General features: G+C 39.7%; 1 long non-coding RNA gene across 1 annotated transcript; it reads left to right on the forward strand.

Annotated features, from left to right (window-relative positions):
- Window positions 1–1,190: 1,190 nt before the first annotated feature.
- On the forward strand, window positions 1,191–5,238 carry LOC136753283 (uncharacterized). Its single transcript, XR_010817415.1, has 2 exons — window positions 1,191–2,513; window positions 3,862–5,238. It is a non-coding gene; the product is annotated as an uncharacterized LOC136753283 (long non-coding RNA).
- Window positions 5,239–17,621: the final 12,383 nt, after the last annotated feature.

A 17,621-nucleotide genomic window follows, 5' to 3' on the forward strand; every position in this document is an offset into this window, starting at 1 on the left:
GATCTCTTTGCAGTTCAACATATTCTTTGTATGTAGTTTCATCTCTATCCCTTTTGTATACGCTATACAACATTTTCTGTCTCTTGATATTTTTTGGCATACCTCTATTAAACCATGGTTGGCACAGGACGGTCCTATGCATCATGGCCGGCCTCCCCCACTCCATAGTTGCACCGCATGTCGCTGTAATATTTTTCTCCCCACTTCCCACTGAATCTTGTCAAGTATCTTTATGCTCTCTCCCTCTGGATGCCTCCTCAGCGTGGCTCCGAGCAGCTGCTATCTCGTGATCGATGGCGTGGACATTTCTCCTTTCCCTCACACGTCTGATGTGTATCTGTAGTTCTGACACCAAATGTAATGACCCCAGGGTTTAGGGTAATTACAGAAAAATGCAATGAAAATAACAAAGAAGTTTTTACAAAACAAATCGTGCTTTATTGGACAATTGCTTGTGGTACATCAACTTTCCATCAGCTTTCTTGTCACTCATAACATGCACGTCTTCTCAGTGTTTAACTCCCTCTTCAACTCTCTGAGCTGCACATAACCACCCCCTAATATACCCCACGGTCATGTGACCCCCACCCCCAAATCACCGCTCCCCGGCTTTACCATCCGGAAGCAGGGGGGTAGACACATTATTATTATTTTATTTTATTTTATTTTATTATATTTATTGTCCAGGGCAACTTACAAAATATAACCCGAAAACACTATCCCTCCATAACCCAACACAAACAATTAACCTCCCATATACACACAAAAGCCAGGATTGCTACACTATTATTATTATTATTATTATTATTATTATTATTATTATTATTATTATTAATAATAATTTATTAATTAATTTATTTATTTATTTATTTATGTATTTATGTATTTATTTTGGCATGGCTGCGGCCAGCAGTAGCTAGTCTACGGGTGTATTCATTCATCTAAATTGTGAGTGTGTGAACTAAGCATGATACATTCCAAGTCTACTGTCTGGCAGTAGTTCAGATACCACAAAAAAATAAATAAAACATACTGCAAAATATTAACTTCAGGAAACAAAAACGAATTGTGAGTGGAAAAAATACGATGAATTTGAAGTGACATGTGAAGCAACCGCCCCCATGCACCTCGGCACTGGTAAGATATTTGTATGTAGTTTTTTCTTCAAAATAATGTATGTACAGTGAAAGCTCTGTGAAAAATTGAAACACTGGCTTGTCTCTGTTTACATGATGCTTGCATGGGGTAATTAGTGTTGCAGTGTAGAAAGGATAATATGATGTTACATATTTAAACTGTAAAATATTAACATCAGCTTGCACAATATTGATTTTTTGTTACGTCTCCCTCCATGCCCTGGGTCCCCATTGCCTATCGCTTCGGCTGCAGCTGCTGCACTGGCTTGACCTTGTCTCCTTCTGCTCAGATTCTCTGGTTTGAACTGGGCAATTAGTTTGTCAGCTTTAACTTTAACAGCTTTTAACTCTATTGGTTACGGAAGCGTATTGCTGCCACACATAATATATATATCACGTAATTACGTGATAACTATCATGTTTTTACGTGTTAGAGAATTATCACGTTATTCCGTGATAGGGAATTATCACGTTTTTACGTGTTAGAGAATTATCACGTATTTACGTGATAGGGAATTATCACATACTAACGAACTGAACTAGAATACAGGAGACAAAACAACGATGTCAGACGTTGAGGATTTTGTACGAACTTACTTTAGGTTGGGATTTAGCCACAGGGAAATATTACAGTATTTGGCTCATGTACACCATGCCATAATAAGCATTAGGACACTCAGGCGTATCCTTAAGAAACAACGACTGTTCCGCAGAAAACACCGCTCGGATTTACTGGATGTGGCACTGTACCTCCAACGGGAAGCTGAATGTTCTGGGCAGTTGCACGGATATAAACTTATGCACTTACAGTGTATCCAGGAAGGATTTGTTCTACACTAGAATACAGTAAGACTGATGCTTCAAGTTATTGACCCTCTAAGGTGTTCAACAGAGACGGCAAGGTCGTCTAAGACGATGAATATACCAAAACCCTGGGCCTGATTTTTTATGGCATGTTGACTCGTATGATAAATTAAAGCCTTACGGAATATGGTGCAATTGATGGAAGGCATTAGATTTGGTTTGAAGCCTACACTACCAACAGCAACCCAGCAATAATTGCAAGCTATTTTTTAATGCAGTTCAAGCGACAATGCGATGTCACAAACGAATACGGACCGACTTTGGGACAGAAAACGGACACATGGAAAACATGCAGCGGTTTCTGAGATACGATCACATAGATGCTTTTGTGAGAGAATGTTTTCTGTATGGACCCAGTAATCACAATCAAAGTATAGAGAGCTGGTGGGCATTTCTTCGCAAGCACAACGCACAGTTCTGGATAAATCTGTTCAAGAGCTCAAAGAGGACAGCTTTACTGGGGATTTTTTGGACAAGAACTTGGTACAGTTCTGCTTCCATCAAGTTATACAGGCAAGTTTACATCCTAATGAATATTTCACTTCAAATATAACACCTTTATGAAGGTTAAATGTAGCTTGCTATTTTGTGCCAAGTATAGAAAATGCTTAATTGCTTATTGATTAGCTGTGGAAAATGGGAAATATTTATTAAGGCGTTTAAACAAATTTTAACCAGGGTGTAGCAGTGAACATGGTAGGCAAGCGATCGTCAAATGTCAACGGTTTAAACGTTTATAACCCGAAAGATATTAAGCTACTTAAAGTGCTCTGTAGCTACCCTGAAAGGCGTTATAGAAATAATTAATAAAAAATGATTAATTGATTGACTAACTCAAAGCAGGCAAGACTGATCAATGTGTTAATTATATAATACCAATATATAATAAGACAAATATACAGTTTTAAGCCTTCATCTTAATTTTAAAGCACTGCACATGTTGATACTGTAATAAACATAGACCTCCGTCTAGTTTATTTAGGTAACCTTGCGCTGCCACCACCTTTGTTTAACCTGTGAGCTGAGGTGTTTTTACACATGTGGGTGTGGAGGAGCAATCTGCAAGGAGTACAAATCAATAGTTTATTTCATGCACGTTACAAAATTGATTAAAACAATAGCTGCTCGTTAAAATAGTCCCACCCTGAAAAGCGTCAATTTTAATTCTCCCAAATGAATCCTTAAAAAACAAAAAACATACGTGCCAAAATAAAATGTGCTATTAAGAGTTTATTCATTCTAAAACTGCAACTACAAAATAACTGAAATATTAAAATACAGTGCACAAAAATATCACAATAGCATTGGATTAGCTACAATATATACCTAAAATAGCACAGTCCCGCCCTAATCAAAACAATCACACATGCGTCTAATAACGTACAAGGGAAACAAATAAATTAAAATAGCCATTCATTTTAATACTCCAAAGAACGCACTGAATTAAATGTGCGGTTGCTTTCTATCAATCCATGCTGTGTGTCGAGTGCCTGGTGAGTTGACTGGGTTCGCAGGCTCTACATTTATTTATTTTAAATGCCCTTAAGCAAGTTGCTTGATCCATATATCCTCATATATTGGGGCAAATAGTAACACCGTAGTCTTTATAATCATTTAGGCTAAATTTAAGAAAAAAGTAAATGGGTTTGACAATATGATTAGTCTGAATTTAACACGTGCAAATGAAGATGTAGCCGACACATCTTGTTATGTAATTAACGCATTATTGTCTTACATGTTTTAAGTTGTGTTGTAAAACATTGATGAATTTACATATGACGATCCCCTGTATGCCTATTGAATCAAAAAATCTGATCATTAACAATGCTACAATTCAATCTCACTTTACAATATTTTACAGGATGAGCCAGACAATGTTGCAAACCTTTGGAACAGTCATCAAATTCGTCCCAGCCGCAACCAAACAGCACCAAACGACCGCCCTGTGACCATGTACAACCTGTCACATCTATATGGTGCTGGCTGTGTCAGGAAGAATGCATCCAAAAGGGTCCTTATCCATGTGATGAAACGGTTTTCGAACTGTATTGTATTGTATTGTAATGCAGGAAAACAGTTGCAGTCCACCAACTAATCCAGAGGAAGCAGTTCAACTGTATGAAATATTGAGAAACTGCATATGGTCCATTTTGTAAAGCAAGACATGATTTAATGAGTGTCTAATGCACACACAATATCATTTAATAATGATTTAGTCTACTTAAAAAACTAAATTTGTTTATAGCAGGGGGGGCAGCCCTGATATTGGAGAGACCCACAGTCTTTTTTGTATTCCTTTTTTGTATGAATGACTTCATTACATTAATGATTTGCTTCATTAGTGCAATTTAATAGTTTTTCAAGTCTCAGCTCCTTGATTAGTTAAAGTTACCTATAAAATCTGCTGCACTGCTCCTACTCCAGGAGTAGGGTTGCAGGTCTATTGTGTTTCTCAAACATCCTTTAAATTAATTTGTATTGGGAAAATGTACTTTGATTATTGATATCCTTTCTTTTTCATAGTTTCATGTTGTTTTTGGTTTTGTATATAAAGCATTCACTAGTTTGTATTTATGCCTTTTGGGGGCTACTTATGATTATTAGTTCTTGGTGCATCTCTGTCTGAGAGGTTACTTCAATCAACTAAAACAGTGAAATAGTATAAAGGTTGTGTGTTTTGGGGTACAGGTATGTGGTTGAGGATTTAAAACTATTTATTTGCTGCCTGGAGAATACTGACCAGCACCAATCAACTCATCGAACACTTCAACAATGGTACAAAAAAAACTTAGGTCTATGTTAATTATTATGCATGTGGTAAACTCTTTGTAAAACTGTATTTTAATTAGATGTAATCACTTGTGATGGTTAAGACTGAAACCTGATATATATCTGAAGATATTAAAAGGCTTCTCCAACTCACATCCTTCGTTCTTTTCTTCAACTCATGTGAGAGGAGGGCTCTGGGTTCAACTGTATTTCTGTTTCTTTGTAATATACTTGTTACTACTGTATCACTGTATCCTGAGAATTTATAAAAAAATACAATTTTATACCACAGCTGGAAATACACCTTCTGCCTTGTGCCATATTTTGTATTGTCCTTTTTAAATCTGCTGCCATAGTTTTCTGTTTTTATGTACTGTGTGTTTTGTTATGTCCACTGTCATATTTGTTATAGTGATGAAATAGTTGCATATTATTGTAGTTTTTATATTAAATTGTACTTTTAATGCTCGATGAAGCTTGTAAGTCACCTTCAATAAAGGCATCCATAATAATAGTAAAATACCTTTACCTTTAAAATTCAATTCCTGGTCCAGCTAGCTACATGGACCCATTGCAATGGCATTTTCAAAAAACATTTTAGTTCAAACTGTGGTAAACAATCAATACAGTAGTTAGACAAACTTCACATGGATGGTTTTACAAACTCCAGTAACTCTAGTCCTAAATTAGTTTTCCAAAATTCAGATTAGGTATTCAAAAAGTACTGATAATCCTTGAAATACCTGGTCAAATTTAAATACAATAAATGACATATCAGCTCTGCATAAATATTCAAATGTATATTAATATGTATATATATTTCCTTGAATGGAATATGTAAAATGTTGTATAGTTCTTTCTGTCTGTCTCTCTCCCCCTGCACAGCTACTTTTCTCTTTGACTGGTTCCACGTGCAAAACACGTCGAACCACTCTCTGCCCCACAGTCCTTTGCGCATCCCTTTGCGGAGGAAACGGTGACGTCACCCCCGGTGCTTGGTAACCCTACACTCCAAAGGAGGAAGAGGAAGTAGAGAAGCAGAGGGCTGAGCCAATCCACATGCACATCCGGGACACTGCCCTCTGCTGATTGGACATTATTCACCTTTTGTTTACTACTGTATAAAATGTAAAACCCGGAAGAGATCTGTAAGAAAGCTGTTTGAACACGAGTTCACTCTGGTTTTCTTCCGGGCTGGCCTGATTAAAAGACTTCTTTACCATTTGCAACACAACTCCTGCGCTGCCATTTTCGTCAATTTAAGAGGGTTTCTTCAATCCTAATGTGCAGTGTGCAAATGTATGCCCTAATGTCATTCATATTATAGACGTTTGTTGGTATACTTTTAGTATATGTTGAACTGCATTTCTTTCCCTGTGTGTCTGTGAACAAGGTCACTGTCTCACTGTCTTGCTGTGCTACAGTTCTGTGCTCTAGTTCAACCCTGATACCTAGAAGAACAGGGTCTGATAAGAACCAGTTTTCTCCAGTAAAGTGGGCTTGATACATCGTACAAACACCCCTTATGTTAAACATTACATATGCCTTACATTTTCCCCCGGTTTAACCATATATGGGTTTTCCTAACGAGTTGTCAGGCAGAAACCGAACTTGCACTCATGACGGGACAGACATGTGGGCCTGTTATCTTTCTCTCATGTCTGGTCTGCATAAATGTGCCTGTTTGAAACTGTATCTTTGGAGAGAAACCTCATGGAGACCGCCTCGGTGTGTCTTTCTTCCCCAAGCTGCTTGTACGAATAAACTTTCTGATCAACGGCTCTCTCAGCCGGTTTTATGAAAAGGAAAATATCCACAAAGAAGTTTGATTCAACAGTATATGAATGGTGCAACCAAATGTTTTTTTTAAACTTTAATTATTTCAATTAACAAGAGTGACAGAAAAATAAACTCTGCTGTGTGTTCCTCCAGTACAACACATAAGAAAATTAAATAAAAAGACAGGCATTTCTTTCTCTATGAATTTCTTTCTCTATCTTCAAAACAGAATGTCTCTGTACTCTTAGTGTTAAAGTTCTATGCCTGTTGCCCTGATATGCTGTATCCTCAGTTTTAGTTGCCAGGGTTTCTTTGGAGGATGGCACACAAGGACTCCTTATAGTCTCCCAGGTGCCTCCAAACGAATTGAAAACTGTGGTGTGGGTATTTTGCAGTGTGCTTTTGACGATGCATGTGTTGGAGGGCACATGCTTTCTCATCCCTCCTGAGGAGATGCAGAGCCATGTGGTCAGTTACATTGAACTGGTGATTCCAAATTGGGTGAATATAAGGGTATAATAATTGTGGATATTAAATGTATATAAATATATATATGAGTAGCATGAAATAAAATGTTATGTAAAAGTACAAAATAAATATAACTTTAAGCTGAAAACATATCACCCACTAGACAATGTCCATTGTGAAACAATCCTTGGTTGCCAGTATGTTCTCCATTTCCCCCCGAAACTCAGGATAGGCCTGGTATGTTGAAGGGAGTTCTAGCACTGGCCCACATGTGTGAGCAACAGGCCGTCTTGCCAGACTGTTTAAGGAGCTGAATTCAATTTTTACTTGCTCAACACATACAGTGGGGGAAAAAAGTATTTGATCCCCTGCTGATTTTGTACGTTTGCCCACTGACAAAGAAATGATCAGTCTATAATTTTAATGGTAGGTGTATTTTAACAGTGAGAGACAGAATAACAACAAACAAATCCAGAAAAACGCATTTCAAAAAAGTTATACATTGATTTGCATGTTAATGAGGGAAATAAGTATTTGACCCCTTCGACTTAGTACTTGGTGGCAAAACCCTTGTTGGCAATCACAGAGGTCAGACGTTTCTTGTAGTTGGCCACCAGGTTTGCACACATCTCAGGAGGGATTTTGTCCCACTCCTCTTTGCAGATCCTCTCCAAGTCATTAAGGTTTCCAGGCTGACATTTGGCAACTCGAACCTTCAGCTCCCTCCACAGATTTTCTATGGGATTAAGGTCTGGAGACTGGCTAGGCCACTCCAGGACCTTAATGTGCTTCTTCTTGAGCCACTCCTTTGTTGCCTTGGCTGTGTGCTTTGGGTCATTGTCATGCTGGAATACCCATCCACGACCCATTTTCAATGCCCTGGCTGAGGGAAGGAGGTTCTTACCCAAAATTTGACGGTACATGGCCCCGTCCATCATCCCTTTGATGCGGTGCAGTTGTCCTGTCCCCTTAGCAGAAAAACACCCCCAAAGCATAATGTTTCCACCTCCATGTTTGACGGTGGGGATGGTGTTCTTGGGGTCATTCCTACTCCTCCAAACACGGCGAGTTGAGTTGATGTCAAAGAGCTCGATTTTGGTCTCATCTGACCACAACACTTTCACCCAGTTCTCCTCTGAATCATTCAGATGTTCATTGGCAAACTTCAGATGGGCCTGTACATATGCTTTCTTGAGCAGGGGGACCTTGCGGGTGCTGCAGGATTTCAGTCCTTCACGACGTAGTGTGTTACCAATTGTTTTCTTGGTGACTATGGTCCCAGCTGCCTTGAGATCATTAACAAGATCCTCCCGTGTAGTTCTGGGCTGATTCCTCACTGTTCTCATGATCATTGAAACTCCACGAGTTGAGATCTTGCATGGAGCCCCAGACCGAGGGAGACTGACAGTTATTTTGTGTTTCTTCCATTTGCGAATAATCGCACCAACTGTTGTCACCTTCTCACCAAGCTGCTTGGCGATGGTCTTGTAGCCCATTCCAGCCTTGTGTAGGTCTACAATCTTGTCCCTGACATCCTTGGACAGCTCTTTGGTCTTGGCCATGGTGGAGAGTTTGGAATCTGATTGATTGATTGCTTCTGTGGACAGGTGTCTTTTATACAGGTAACGAGCTGAGATTAGGAGCACTCTCTTAAAGGGAGTGCTCCTAATCTCAGCTCGTTACCTGTATAAAAGACACCTGGGAGCCAGAAATCTTGCTGATTGATAGGGGATCAAATACTTATTTCACTCATTAACATGCAAATCAATGTATAACTTTTTTTAAATACGTTTTTCTGGATTTTTTTGCTGTTATTCTGTCTCTCACAGTTAAAATACACCTACCATTGAAATTATAGACTGATCATTTCTTTGTCAGTGGGCAAACAAAATCAGCAGGGGATCAAATACTTTTTTCCCTCACTGTATCACATCAGAGCCAGTCATAAATCACAACATCCTCCTTAAAGATGCATCATCTAAACCTCTGATGTACTGGTGCAAAAATTGCAAACTTTGCTTTTCCCCCTGCAAGGATGGGGATGCTTTCAGCATCTTCAAAACCTTTCTTGTTGGAGGCTTCTTTTCAGCATACATCTTCTCAACTTCACTGACACTCAACAAATATCTTCTAAGAATCTCCCTGGAGACATGTGTGATTTATCCAGTGCATACTTTGGCTTCTGGATCAATTCTTTGTGTACCACTTGGAACAAGATAGCCTTGAGGTTTTCCTGGCTTGGGATAGTTCTAACTCCCATTCTGTCAAGAAGATCCAGATCCAGTCCTCTTCTTGAAGAGCTCCTTGAAGTGCTTCAGAGACCAAATCTCTTTCAGACTGGCTTAAGTATAAAAGAAAAGTACTAAACAACATATCAGAAGTGACAGAATCATCTCCAAAAATTAGTGCCACTGTAAATGCAGGTGCAAGATGAAGTGGGAAATACTTATGATCTTCATATCCCTTTATTAAGATTCTGCCTACTGATTTCCATTCCTCTTCCTGCCACTTAGGAATAAGTGCTGGAACTCTTACTTCTTCACCTTCTGCTACACATGCAAAAAACTCTGACCAAAATGCAGAAAAATGATCTCTAGAAACACCATCTGCATCAGCTCCAACTTCATCTACAAAAGTAAATCTTAATGGAAAAATAACTGAATCAGGATTCTTAAACTGAGCAATCATCTCTTCCAGAAGATGAACTCTGTGTATTCTAATGGTGGCATTCACAGAGTTTTCAGGGGGAGGAGAAGGTCCTCTTGACGACAACATGGTATGGGTCATGTGATACTCTTCTGAGTCTAGGTTCTCTTCTGAATAAATGTTCTCTTCACCCAATACATTGTCTTGAAAGGGGCAACATACGTTCTCAGTTGACAGGCTCAGATGTTGATTAGATTCTTCAAGTGGTACAGTGTCATCCAGCTGAAATAGTTGAGGGTCTCCATCCAATGGTCCAAACTGGATTTCTGATATGAAGCTGGTCAAAGAACATTGCAGTATCACATGAGGTACTGCTGATATACACTCACCTAAAGGATTATTAGGAACACCTGTTCAATTTCTCATTAATGCAATTATCTAACCAACCAATCACATGGCAGTTGCTTCAATGCATTTAGGGGTGTGGTCCTGGTCAAGACAATCTCCTGAACTCCAAACTGAATGTCTGAATGGGAAAGAAAGGTGATTTAAGCAATTTTGAGCGTGGCATGGTTGTTGGTGCCAGACGGGCCGGTCTGAGTAGTTCACAATCTGCTCAGTTACTGGGATTTTCACGCACAACCATTTCTAGGGTTTACAAAGAATGGTGTGAAAAGGGAAAAACATCCAGTATGCGGCAGTCCTGTGGGGGCGAAAATGTCTTGTTGATGCTAGAGGTCAGAGGAGAATGGGCTGATTCAAGCTGATAGAAGAGCAACTTTGACTGAAATAACCACTCGTTACAACCGAGGTATGCAGCAAAGCATTTGTGAAGCCACAACACGTACAACCTTGAGGCGGATGGGCTACAACAGCAGAAGACCCCACCGGGTACCACTCATCTCCACTACAAATAGGAAAAAGAGGCTACAATTTGCACAAGCTCACCAAAATTGGACAGTTGAAGACTGGAAAAATGTTGCCTGGTCTGATGAGTCTCGATTTCTGTTGAGACATTCAGATGGTAGAGTCAGAATTTGGCGTAAACAGAATGAGAACATGGATCCATCATGCCTTGTTACCACTGTGCAGGCTGCTGGTGGTGGTGTAATGGTGTGGGGGATGTTTTCTTGGCACACTTTAGGCCCCTTAGTGCCAATTGGGCATCGTTTAAATGCCACGGCCTACCTGAGCATTGTTTCTGACCATGTCCATCCCTTTATGACCACCATGTACCCATCCTCTGATGGCTACTTCCAGCAGGATAATGCACCATGTCACAAAGGTCGAATCATTTCAAATTGGTTTCTTGAACATGACAATGAGTTCACTGTACTAAACTGGCCCCCACAGTCACCAGATCTCAACCCAATAGAGCATCTTTGGGATGTGGTGGAACGGGAGCTTCGTGCCCTGGATGTGCATCCCACAAATCTCCATCAACTGCAAGATGCTATCCTATCAATATGGGCCAACATTTCTAATGAATGCTTTCAGCACCTTGTTGAATCAATGCCACATAGAATTAAGGCAGTTCTGAAGGCGAAAGGGAGTCAAACACAGTATTAGTATGGTGTTCCTAATAATCCTTTAGGTGAGTGTACTTATCTCTCCAGCTGTAGCATTTTCAATCAGCACTTGTGCAGGAATCATGCCAGATCTCTCTTCTGAATATATTTCTATGTACCCTACAGGTATGTCTTGCGATGTAAATACAGACATATTTGTCTCTGTTTTGTCACTACTGGAAAGAATTGCATGAACATTAGACATCTGGATTTCATTGGACTCTGTATTGCCTTTCTCTTTAGGAAGTGTACTTTTGTCTCTGAGAGACAGACCTTAATTTTGAGCTTCGCTGTGTGAATCTTCCACCTCATACGTGCTAAGGTAAAATCTAAAAATTCCAATTTTTAGCACTTTATACATTTCTCCCACTGTAACGCCTTCAGCTAGGGGTGTTTCCTGAAAATCTAAGATGTCATGTGTGAAATCCTCAAACTTCCCTTTTTTGGATTTTCCATTTGGGAAAAACAGATCCTTGGCAATAAGTATAATGCTCTGTTTGTCTGCTGTCTTGGGTACATCAAATAGTCGTGTCCCACCACCCCCTCTTTTCCTGACTTGCTTTCCTCCATGCAGCCACCCTGCAAATCACTTTATATTAAGGAAACTTACCAAAGTTATGGAGCACTTATGCTCTGTTAACTCAGTGGGAAAAATTGCATTGACAGCTAAACCAATAAAAAGAATACATTTATAGCAGTATATGTATAAACAATACCCTCCAGATGTATTCATACCTTTATTTATTCATATGTTACCAAAAGTTGTATTTAGCAAAGAAAAGTGTACATTGATTGTTTTCTGCTTTTTAAAATACACTCACCTAAAGGATTATTAGGAACACCATACTAATACTGTGTTTGACCCCCTTTCGCCTTCAGAACTGCCTTAATTCTACGTGGCATTGATTCAACAAGGTGCTGAAAGCATTCTTTAGAAATGTTGGCCCATATTGATAGGATAGCATCTTGCAGTTGATGGAGATTTGTGGGATGCACATCCAGGGCACGAAGCTCCCGTTCCACCACATCCCAAAGATGCTCTATTGGGTTGAGATCTGGTGACTGTGGGGGCCAGTTTAGTACAGTGAACTCATTGTCATGTTCAAGAAACCAATTTGAAATGATTCGACCTTTGTGACATGGTGCATTATCCTGCTGGAAGTAGCCATCAGAGGATGGGTACATGGTGGTCATAAAGGGATGGACATGGTCAGAAACAATGCTCAGGTAGGCCGTGGCATTTAAAGGGGCCTAAAGTGTGCCAAGAAACCACCCCCCACACCATTACACCACCACCACCAGCCTGCACAGTGGTAACAAGGCATGATGGATCCATGTTCCCATTCTGTTTACGCCAAATTCTGACTCTACCATCTGAATGTCTCAACAGAAATCGAGACTCATCAGACCAGGCAACATTTTTCCAGTCTTCAACTGTCCAATTTTGCTGAGCTTGTGCAAATTGTAGCCTCGTTTTCCTATTTGTAGTGGAGATGAGTGGTACCCGGTGGGGTCTTCTGCTGTTGTAGCCCATCCGCCTCAAGGTTGTACGTGTTGTGGCTTCACAAATGCTTTGCTGCATACCTCGGTTGTAACGAGTGGTTATTTCAGTCAAAGTTGCTCTTCTATCAGCTTGAATCAGTCGGCCCATTCTCCTCTGACCTCTAGCATCAACAAGGCATTTTCACCCACAGGACTGCCACATACTGGATGTTTTTCCCTTTTCACACCATTCTTTGTAAACCCTAGAAATGGTTGTGCGTGAAAATCCCAGTAACTGAGCAGATTGTGAAATACTCAGACCAGCCCGTCTGGCACCAACAACCATGCCATGCTCAAAATTGCTTAAATCACCTTTCTTTCCCATTCAGACATTCAGTTTGGAGTTCAGGAGAGTCTTGACCAGGACAACACCCCTAAATGTATTGAAGCAACTGCCATGTGATTGGTTGGTTAGATAATTGCATTAATGAGAAATTGAACAGGTGTTCCTAATAATCCTTTAGGTGAGTGTACATGCAAACATGAAACACTGTAAGACTATCAGTTACAAGATACAATTGAACATTCCAGGCCAAAGTGTATTGCATTTAAATTATTAGGGTATGAATAATTTTAATCCTCCTCCAATTATGCATATGCAGATATATACATATGTATGCACACACACACACAATTGCAAGGGGGCCACGGGCTGGGCAAATTGGAAAAACTCCGCTGCACCCCCCCCCCACCCGCACTCACGGGAGAAAAGTCCGCCGCACCCCTCCCCCCCCTCCTGCTCTCACGGGAGAAAATACCATCACCCTCAGGAATTATTTTGCCGGGGGCCCCCACATACCCTAGATGCACATACACACACACACACACATATATATATATATATATATATATATATATATATTGTGGCAGTGTGAGAGGCAAGGCTGGGGTCAGGGCGGGTCTTTCAGTGGAGGAGACTATAAAATATCTCCTCCAGGACTCCAAACCCCAGAAGCCAGCAGGGCTTTTGATGGCCATAGCCCCGCCCACCACTTCCCCTATAAAAGGAAGAAGGAAGCGAACCACTCTGTGCATGCTTGGCTGGGGTAGCAAGGTGCACAGGAGGGCGAGAAGACGATGGAGAGGGGCGAGAGTGAGAGAGTGGAAGAGCAGGAGAAATAAGGGATAAGTTCACAGTTGACGGATTCACTGGTTTACGACCCTTTTTTTCCTGGACCTGGACCATTCTCCCTCTTGAACCCCGGATTATCTGACAACCTCCCACTGGTAACGAACTTTGATTACGGACTGTGACTACAAACCTGCCTTGCCCCTGTCGTGCTTCTGTTTACCCGGTGTTCGGCTCCATTATTGTTATTGTATGTTTTGCAGTTAGGGATTGTTTACGTTTAATTAGTGCTCGGACAGAGCTAGGTTTTGTTTTGCTTTTTGACACTGTGCCTGCCATTAAGGGAAATAAAACGACAGCAAGACCAGACCCCGCCTACATACAGCCCTTTTTTGGGACGGTGCCCCCCAACCCGTTACAATATATATGTATATATGATCAATAGATATGAGAGAGAATACTTAATACTTAGGAGGTCAAATTGCATGGTCCCTTTAAATAACAACAAATTATTATTCTCTGCTAGCCATGAACTAATCCATGTAAATAATGACTGTAATATAGGAGAGATGACAACATAAACAATAGACATTGCATGCGTCCGAGTTGTGTGCCCGGTTCCCTGTGAAATCGTCACAAAAACATTTAGCTAAAATGGCAGTTTATAATCTTCCTCTTAAGTGATAACTGTCTAATGATGTAACAATATTTGAAAATAGAAGGCGATTCAAGCAAGCAAATTAAAGTCGGGAATGAGCCAATCGTTACTCACTGTGTTTGACCAATGAAAATATTAGTTTGTAGACATTAATTCCTCGTCGTCAATAATAATTAATTTATCTTTCTGTCCTGGCAGGGGAATTTCATAATACCTTTCTCATGCGAGCATGAAACCAATGCGAATTTGAGAAATGATGGCAGATGTTGCACTGCAGAAATAAATCACTACCTTGAAATATTAGCGATTAATACAAAGACTACCTGTGATCCATTGGCAACGGGGTCAGGACAAGCACTTTTTTAAAGCAATATCATACAAAATAATTGTAAAATGACGCACACGATGTTATAGATGTTTGGTTAATTAAGCATACGCTTATTGTAAATGAGTAAGGCCAGAAAAACACTTAAGAGACTAATACACATAGGTGCTATTTTTGTAAACTCGCTGCTCGAAAAGTCATGGGAACCAGTTGAAATGGCAGCTGGAAATTTACAATTTTGTATTGAAACCTGTCCACATCAAATATTTAACAGGATTTAATCAAAATGTTAAACTCGACCACCAATCACAAATAAAAATCCTGGTAGTGGTGGCGTATTTTTGTGTCCTCACCAATATTACGTTTATCTTTTAATTAATGTGTTTATAGCATACGGCTAACAATAGTTGCCCAAAAGTCCCAAAGGCGAGACCCAGTTAACTACGGTTGCCCTGAAATGCAAACCTGAAAAACAAAATGAAAAACTGAAAACAAAATGAAAACCTGAAAAACTAATTACAAAACATGAACAAAAAAATGGAAGACATAAAAAAAATAAGAGGACCTGAAAAACAAATCCGAGGACGTGAAAAATTCAGAAGCAATTACGGAAAGGGAGGGTACATAGTCAAACAGATTGGACTTCAGCGATTGGACAAACGAATCTGTCAATTACAAACACACCATTCACAGAGGAGTGGCTGTGAAGTGCGTTGCTGCTTTTCAAATCTGTTTGAGCTGTTAAACATTGGTGGCACTGGCGGATGCGACACCCCCGCAGCCCCCGCGAGGCGGGGGGGCCCCACACCCCAAGGGCTCCGACTTCCCACCTCATAGCAAAAATATATAAAGTTTTTGGTTCTCAAAAACTAGCAGCGACAATATCTAACGTGCATTACAGTCCACAGCGAAATGCTTTACTTCATCGGTGGGGGGGATTGAGGGCGTACTGTATGTATGAGGTTTCCTATAGCCTACAGGACATGAAGTATGATTCTAGTTTTATTTTGTGTTAGTCTATTTACTTTCACGTAATGCATTTAATTTGTGTGCAGGTTAAACAACCCAAGTCAAATTGCCTATTATCTATAATTCTTTTTTTTTCCCACCATTGATCGTGTGTTATTTCATAGTGGCGGCAGCGCTGTCATTGGTGCTGATTCAATAATCAGGAGGCTGTATAGCGCTGTCATTGGTGTTGAACAATGATCGATAGGCTATAGAGCAGTCCGTTTTGCGATTGTGGTTTTGTAGTTAGGCTAATTGTTTTTTTATGTGTTTTTTTGTGCAGCAAGTTACTGTTTCGTGTACTGTCTTATTTTGAGTGAATTATATTTGAAATATTGTGCATTTAATAAATAATAATTGTCACTGGCTCTGCATGTGGGGTAATATGATCACTTTTTTTACACTTAAGTTGAAGTCCACTGCACTAATAATGTTGGACATGCATCCGCCAACCAAATTATGTTTGTATTATTTGAATATCATAATAACACGTCTGTTTAAAAAAAAAAAAAAACTCGTCATATTCTGCTGATTCATTTTTATTGTTCAATCGACATCAATTCGGACTTTATGCAGCTACAGCAGGAAATAGAATATTATTATTATTATTATTATTATTATTATTATTATTATTATTATTATTATTATTATTTAAATAATCGTGAAGTGAGTGAGACGTTATTGGCGCTTCAGTGTTCCCGTAAACATTGTGTTGTGTAAGTAATTATTTTATAATTGATCATTATATGGTCAAAGGTCACGTATATGGTACTTGGCCCCTGGTCATTACTGCATGCAGCTCTGTTTATTATTATAATTGTTGAAACCGACAGTGCTCCATCTTTGCAAATGGATTTAATTAAACAGTATTTTTTTGAAGGCCATCCATATAATGTTATACTGTATTTACTTTCCACTGTCCATGGAATTCAGTACAGCTTGTGGACATTAAAGAACAGGTTAAAGCACGTAAGATTATCCCGCAGAAGTAACTATTCTTCATTAAGGGATGTGAGAAATGCCATTGTGTGTGAGTTGCGAGGACTGGGACAGCTCTTTGGTTATCGCACAATGTGGCAGGTATTAAAACAAAAAATATAAGTAAAATGTTAAACGCTCAGAGGTAATGAGACTGTTATCTGCACTTAACCCAGTAGGAACCCAGATATCACAGCAGCGTTGGGCCAACGTCAGCCTGACGGATCAGGAGTGGTCAGACCGACGTTGGATTTTGCTCAACATGCCTACGTTGGCCCGATGTTCAAAACGACAACCATCCATGTTTTCATCTGCAAATGTTAATTTCCCAAAAGTATGCTTTGCTCTTATCCTGTATCCAGTGTAGCTCATTGCTTCGCTGTCCTCGTCCTGTAGCCTGCAGTGTTTTCAGAGCCCAGTCTTGCTGTTGTAGAAATATATTGCAGAAGAGCAGAGCTCCAACCACACTGCGTTTTCTCTCTCCGTGAGGTACGAACGGGGGAAGCTTGACCAAGTATTTCTAAAATGTGTCTTATCCAATACACACTGTTATTTAAAAAGCTGACGTATTATACAGGCCGAACAGAACCAAGCCCAATTAAATAATGAATGTAATATTAAATAAGAATGACAGATCCCCAGATCAAAACACAACAGAAACACATGTAAGTATATTGAAATAATTCAGCCGAGGCATTATTAAGGAATAATAAGCACCAATTTTATTCACAAATAGTAGATGAAACATGTAAAAGAATAAAGGGCACACATCTGATCTTGCTTCTCAGTGACTGAGCTCCTGAATAGTCCG

Source organism: Amia ocellicauda, chromosome 7 (assembly GCF_036373705.1).
Source record: "Amia ocellicauda isolate fAmiCal2 chromosome 7, fAmiCal2.hap1, whole genome shotgun sequence".
Classification (NCBI taxonomy): domain Eukaryota; kingdom Metazoa; phylum Chordata; class Actinopteri; order Amiiformes; family Amiidae; genus Amia; species Amia ocellicauda.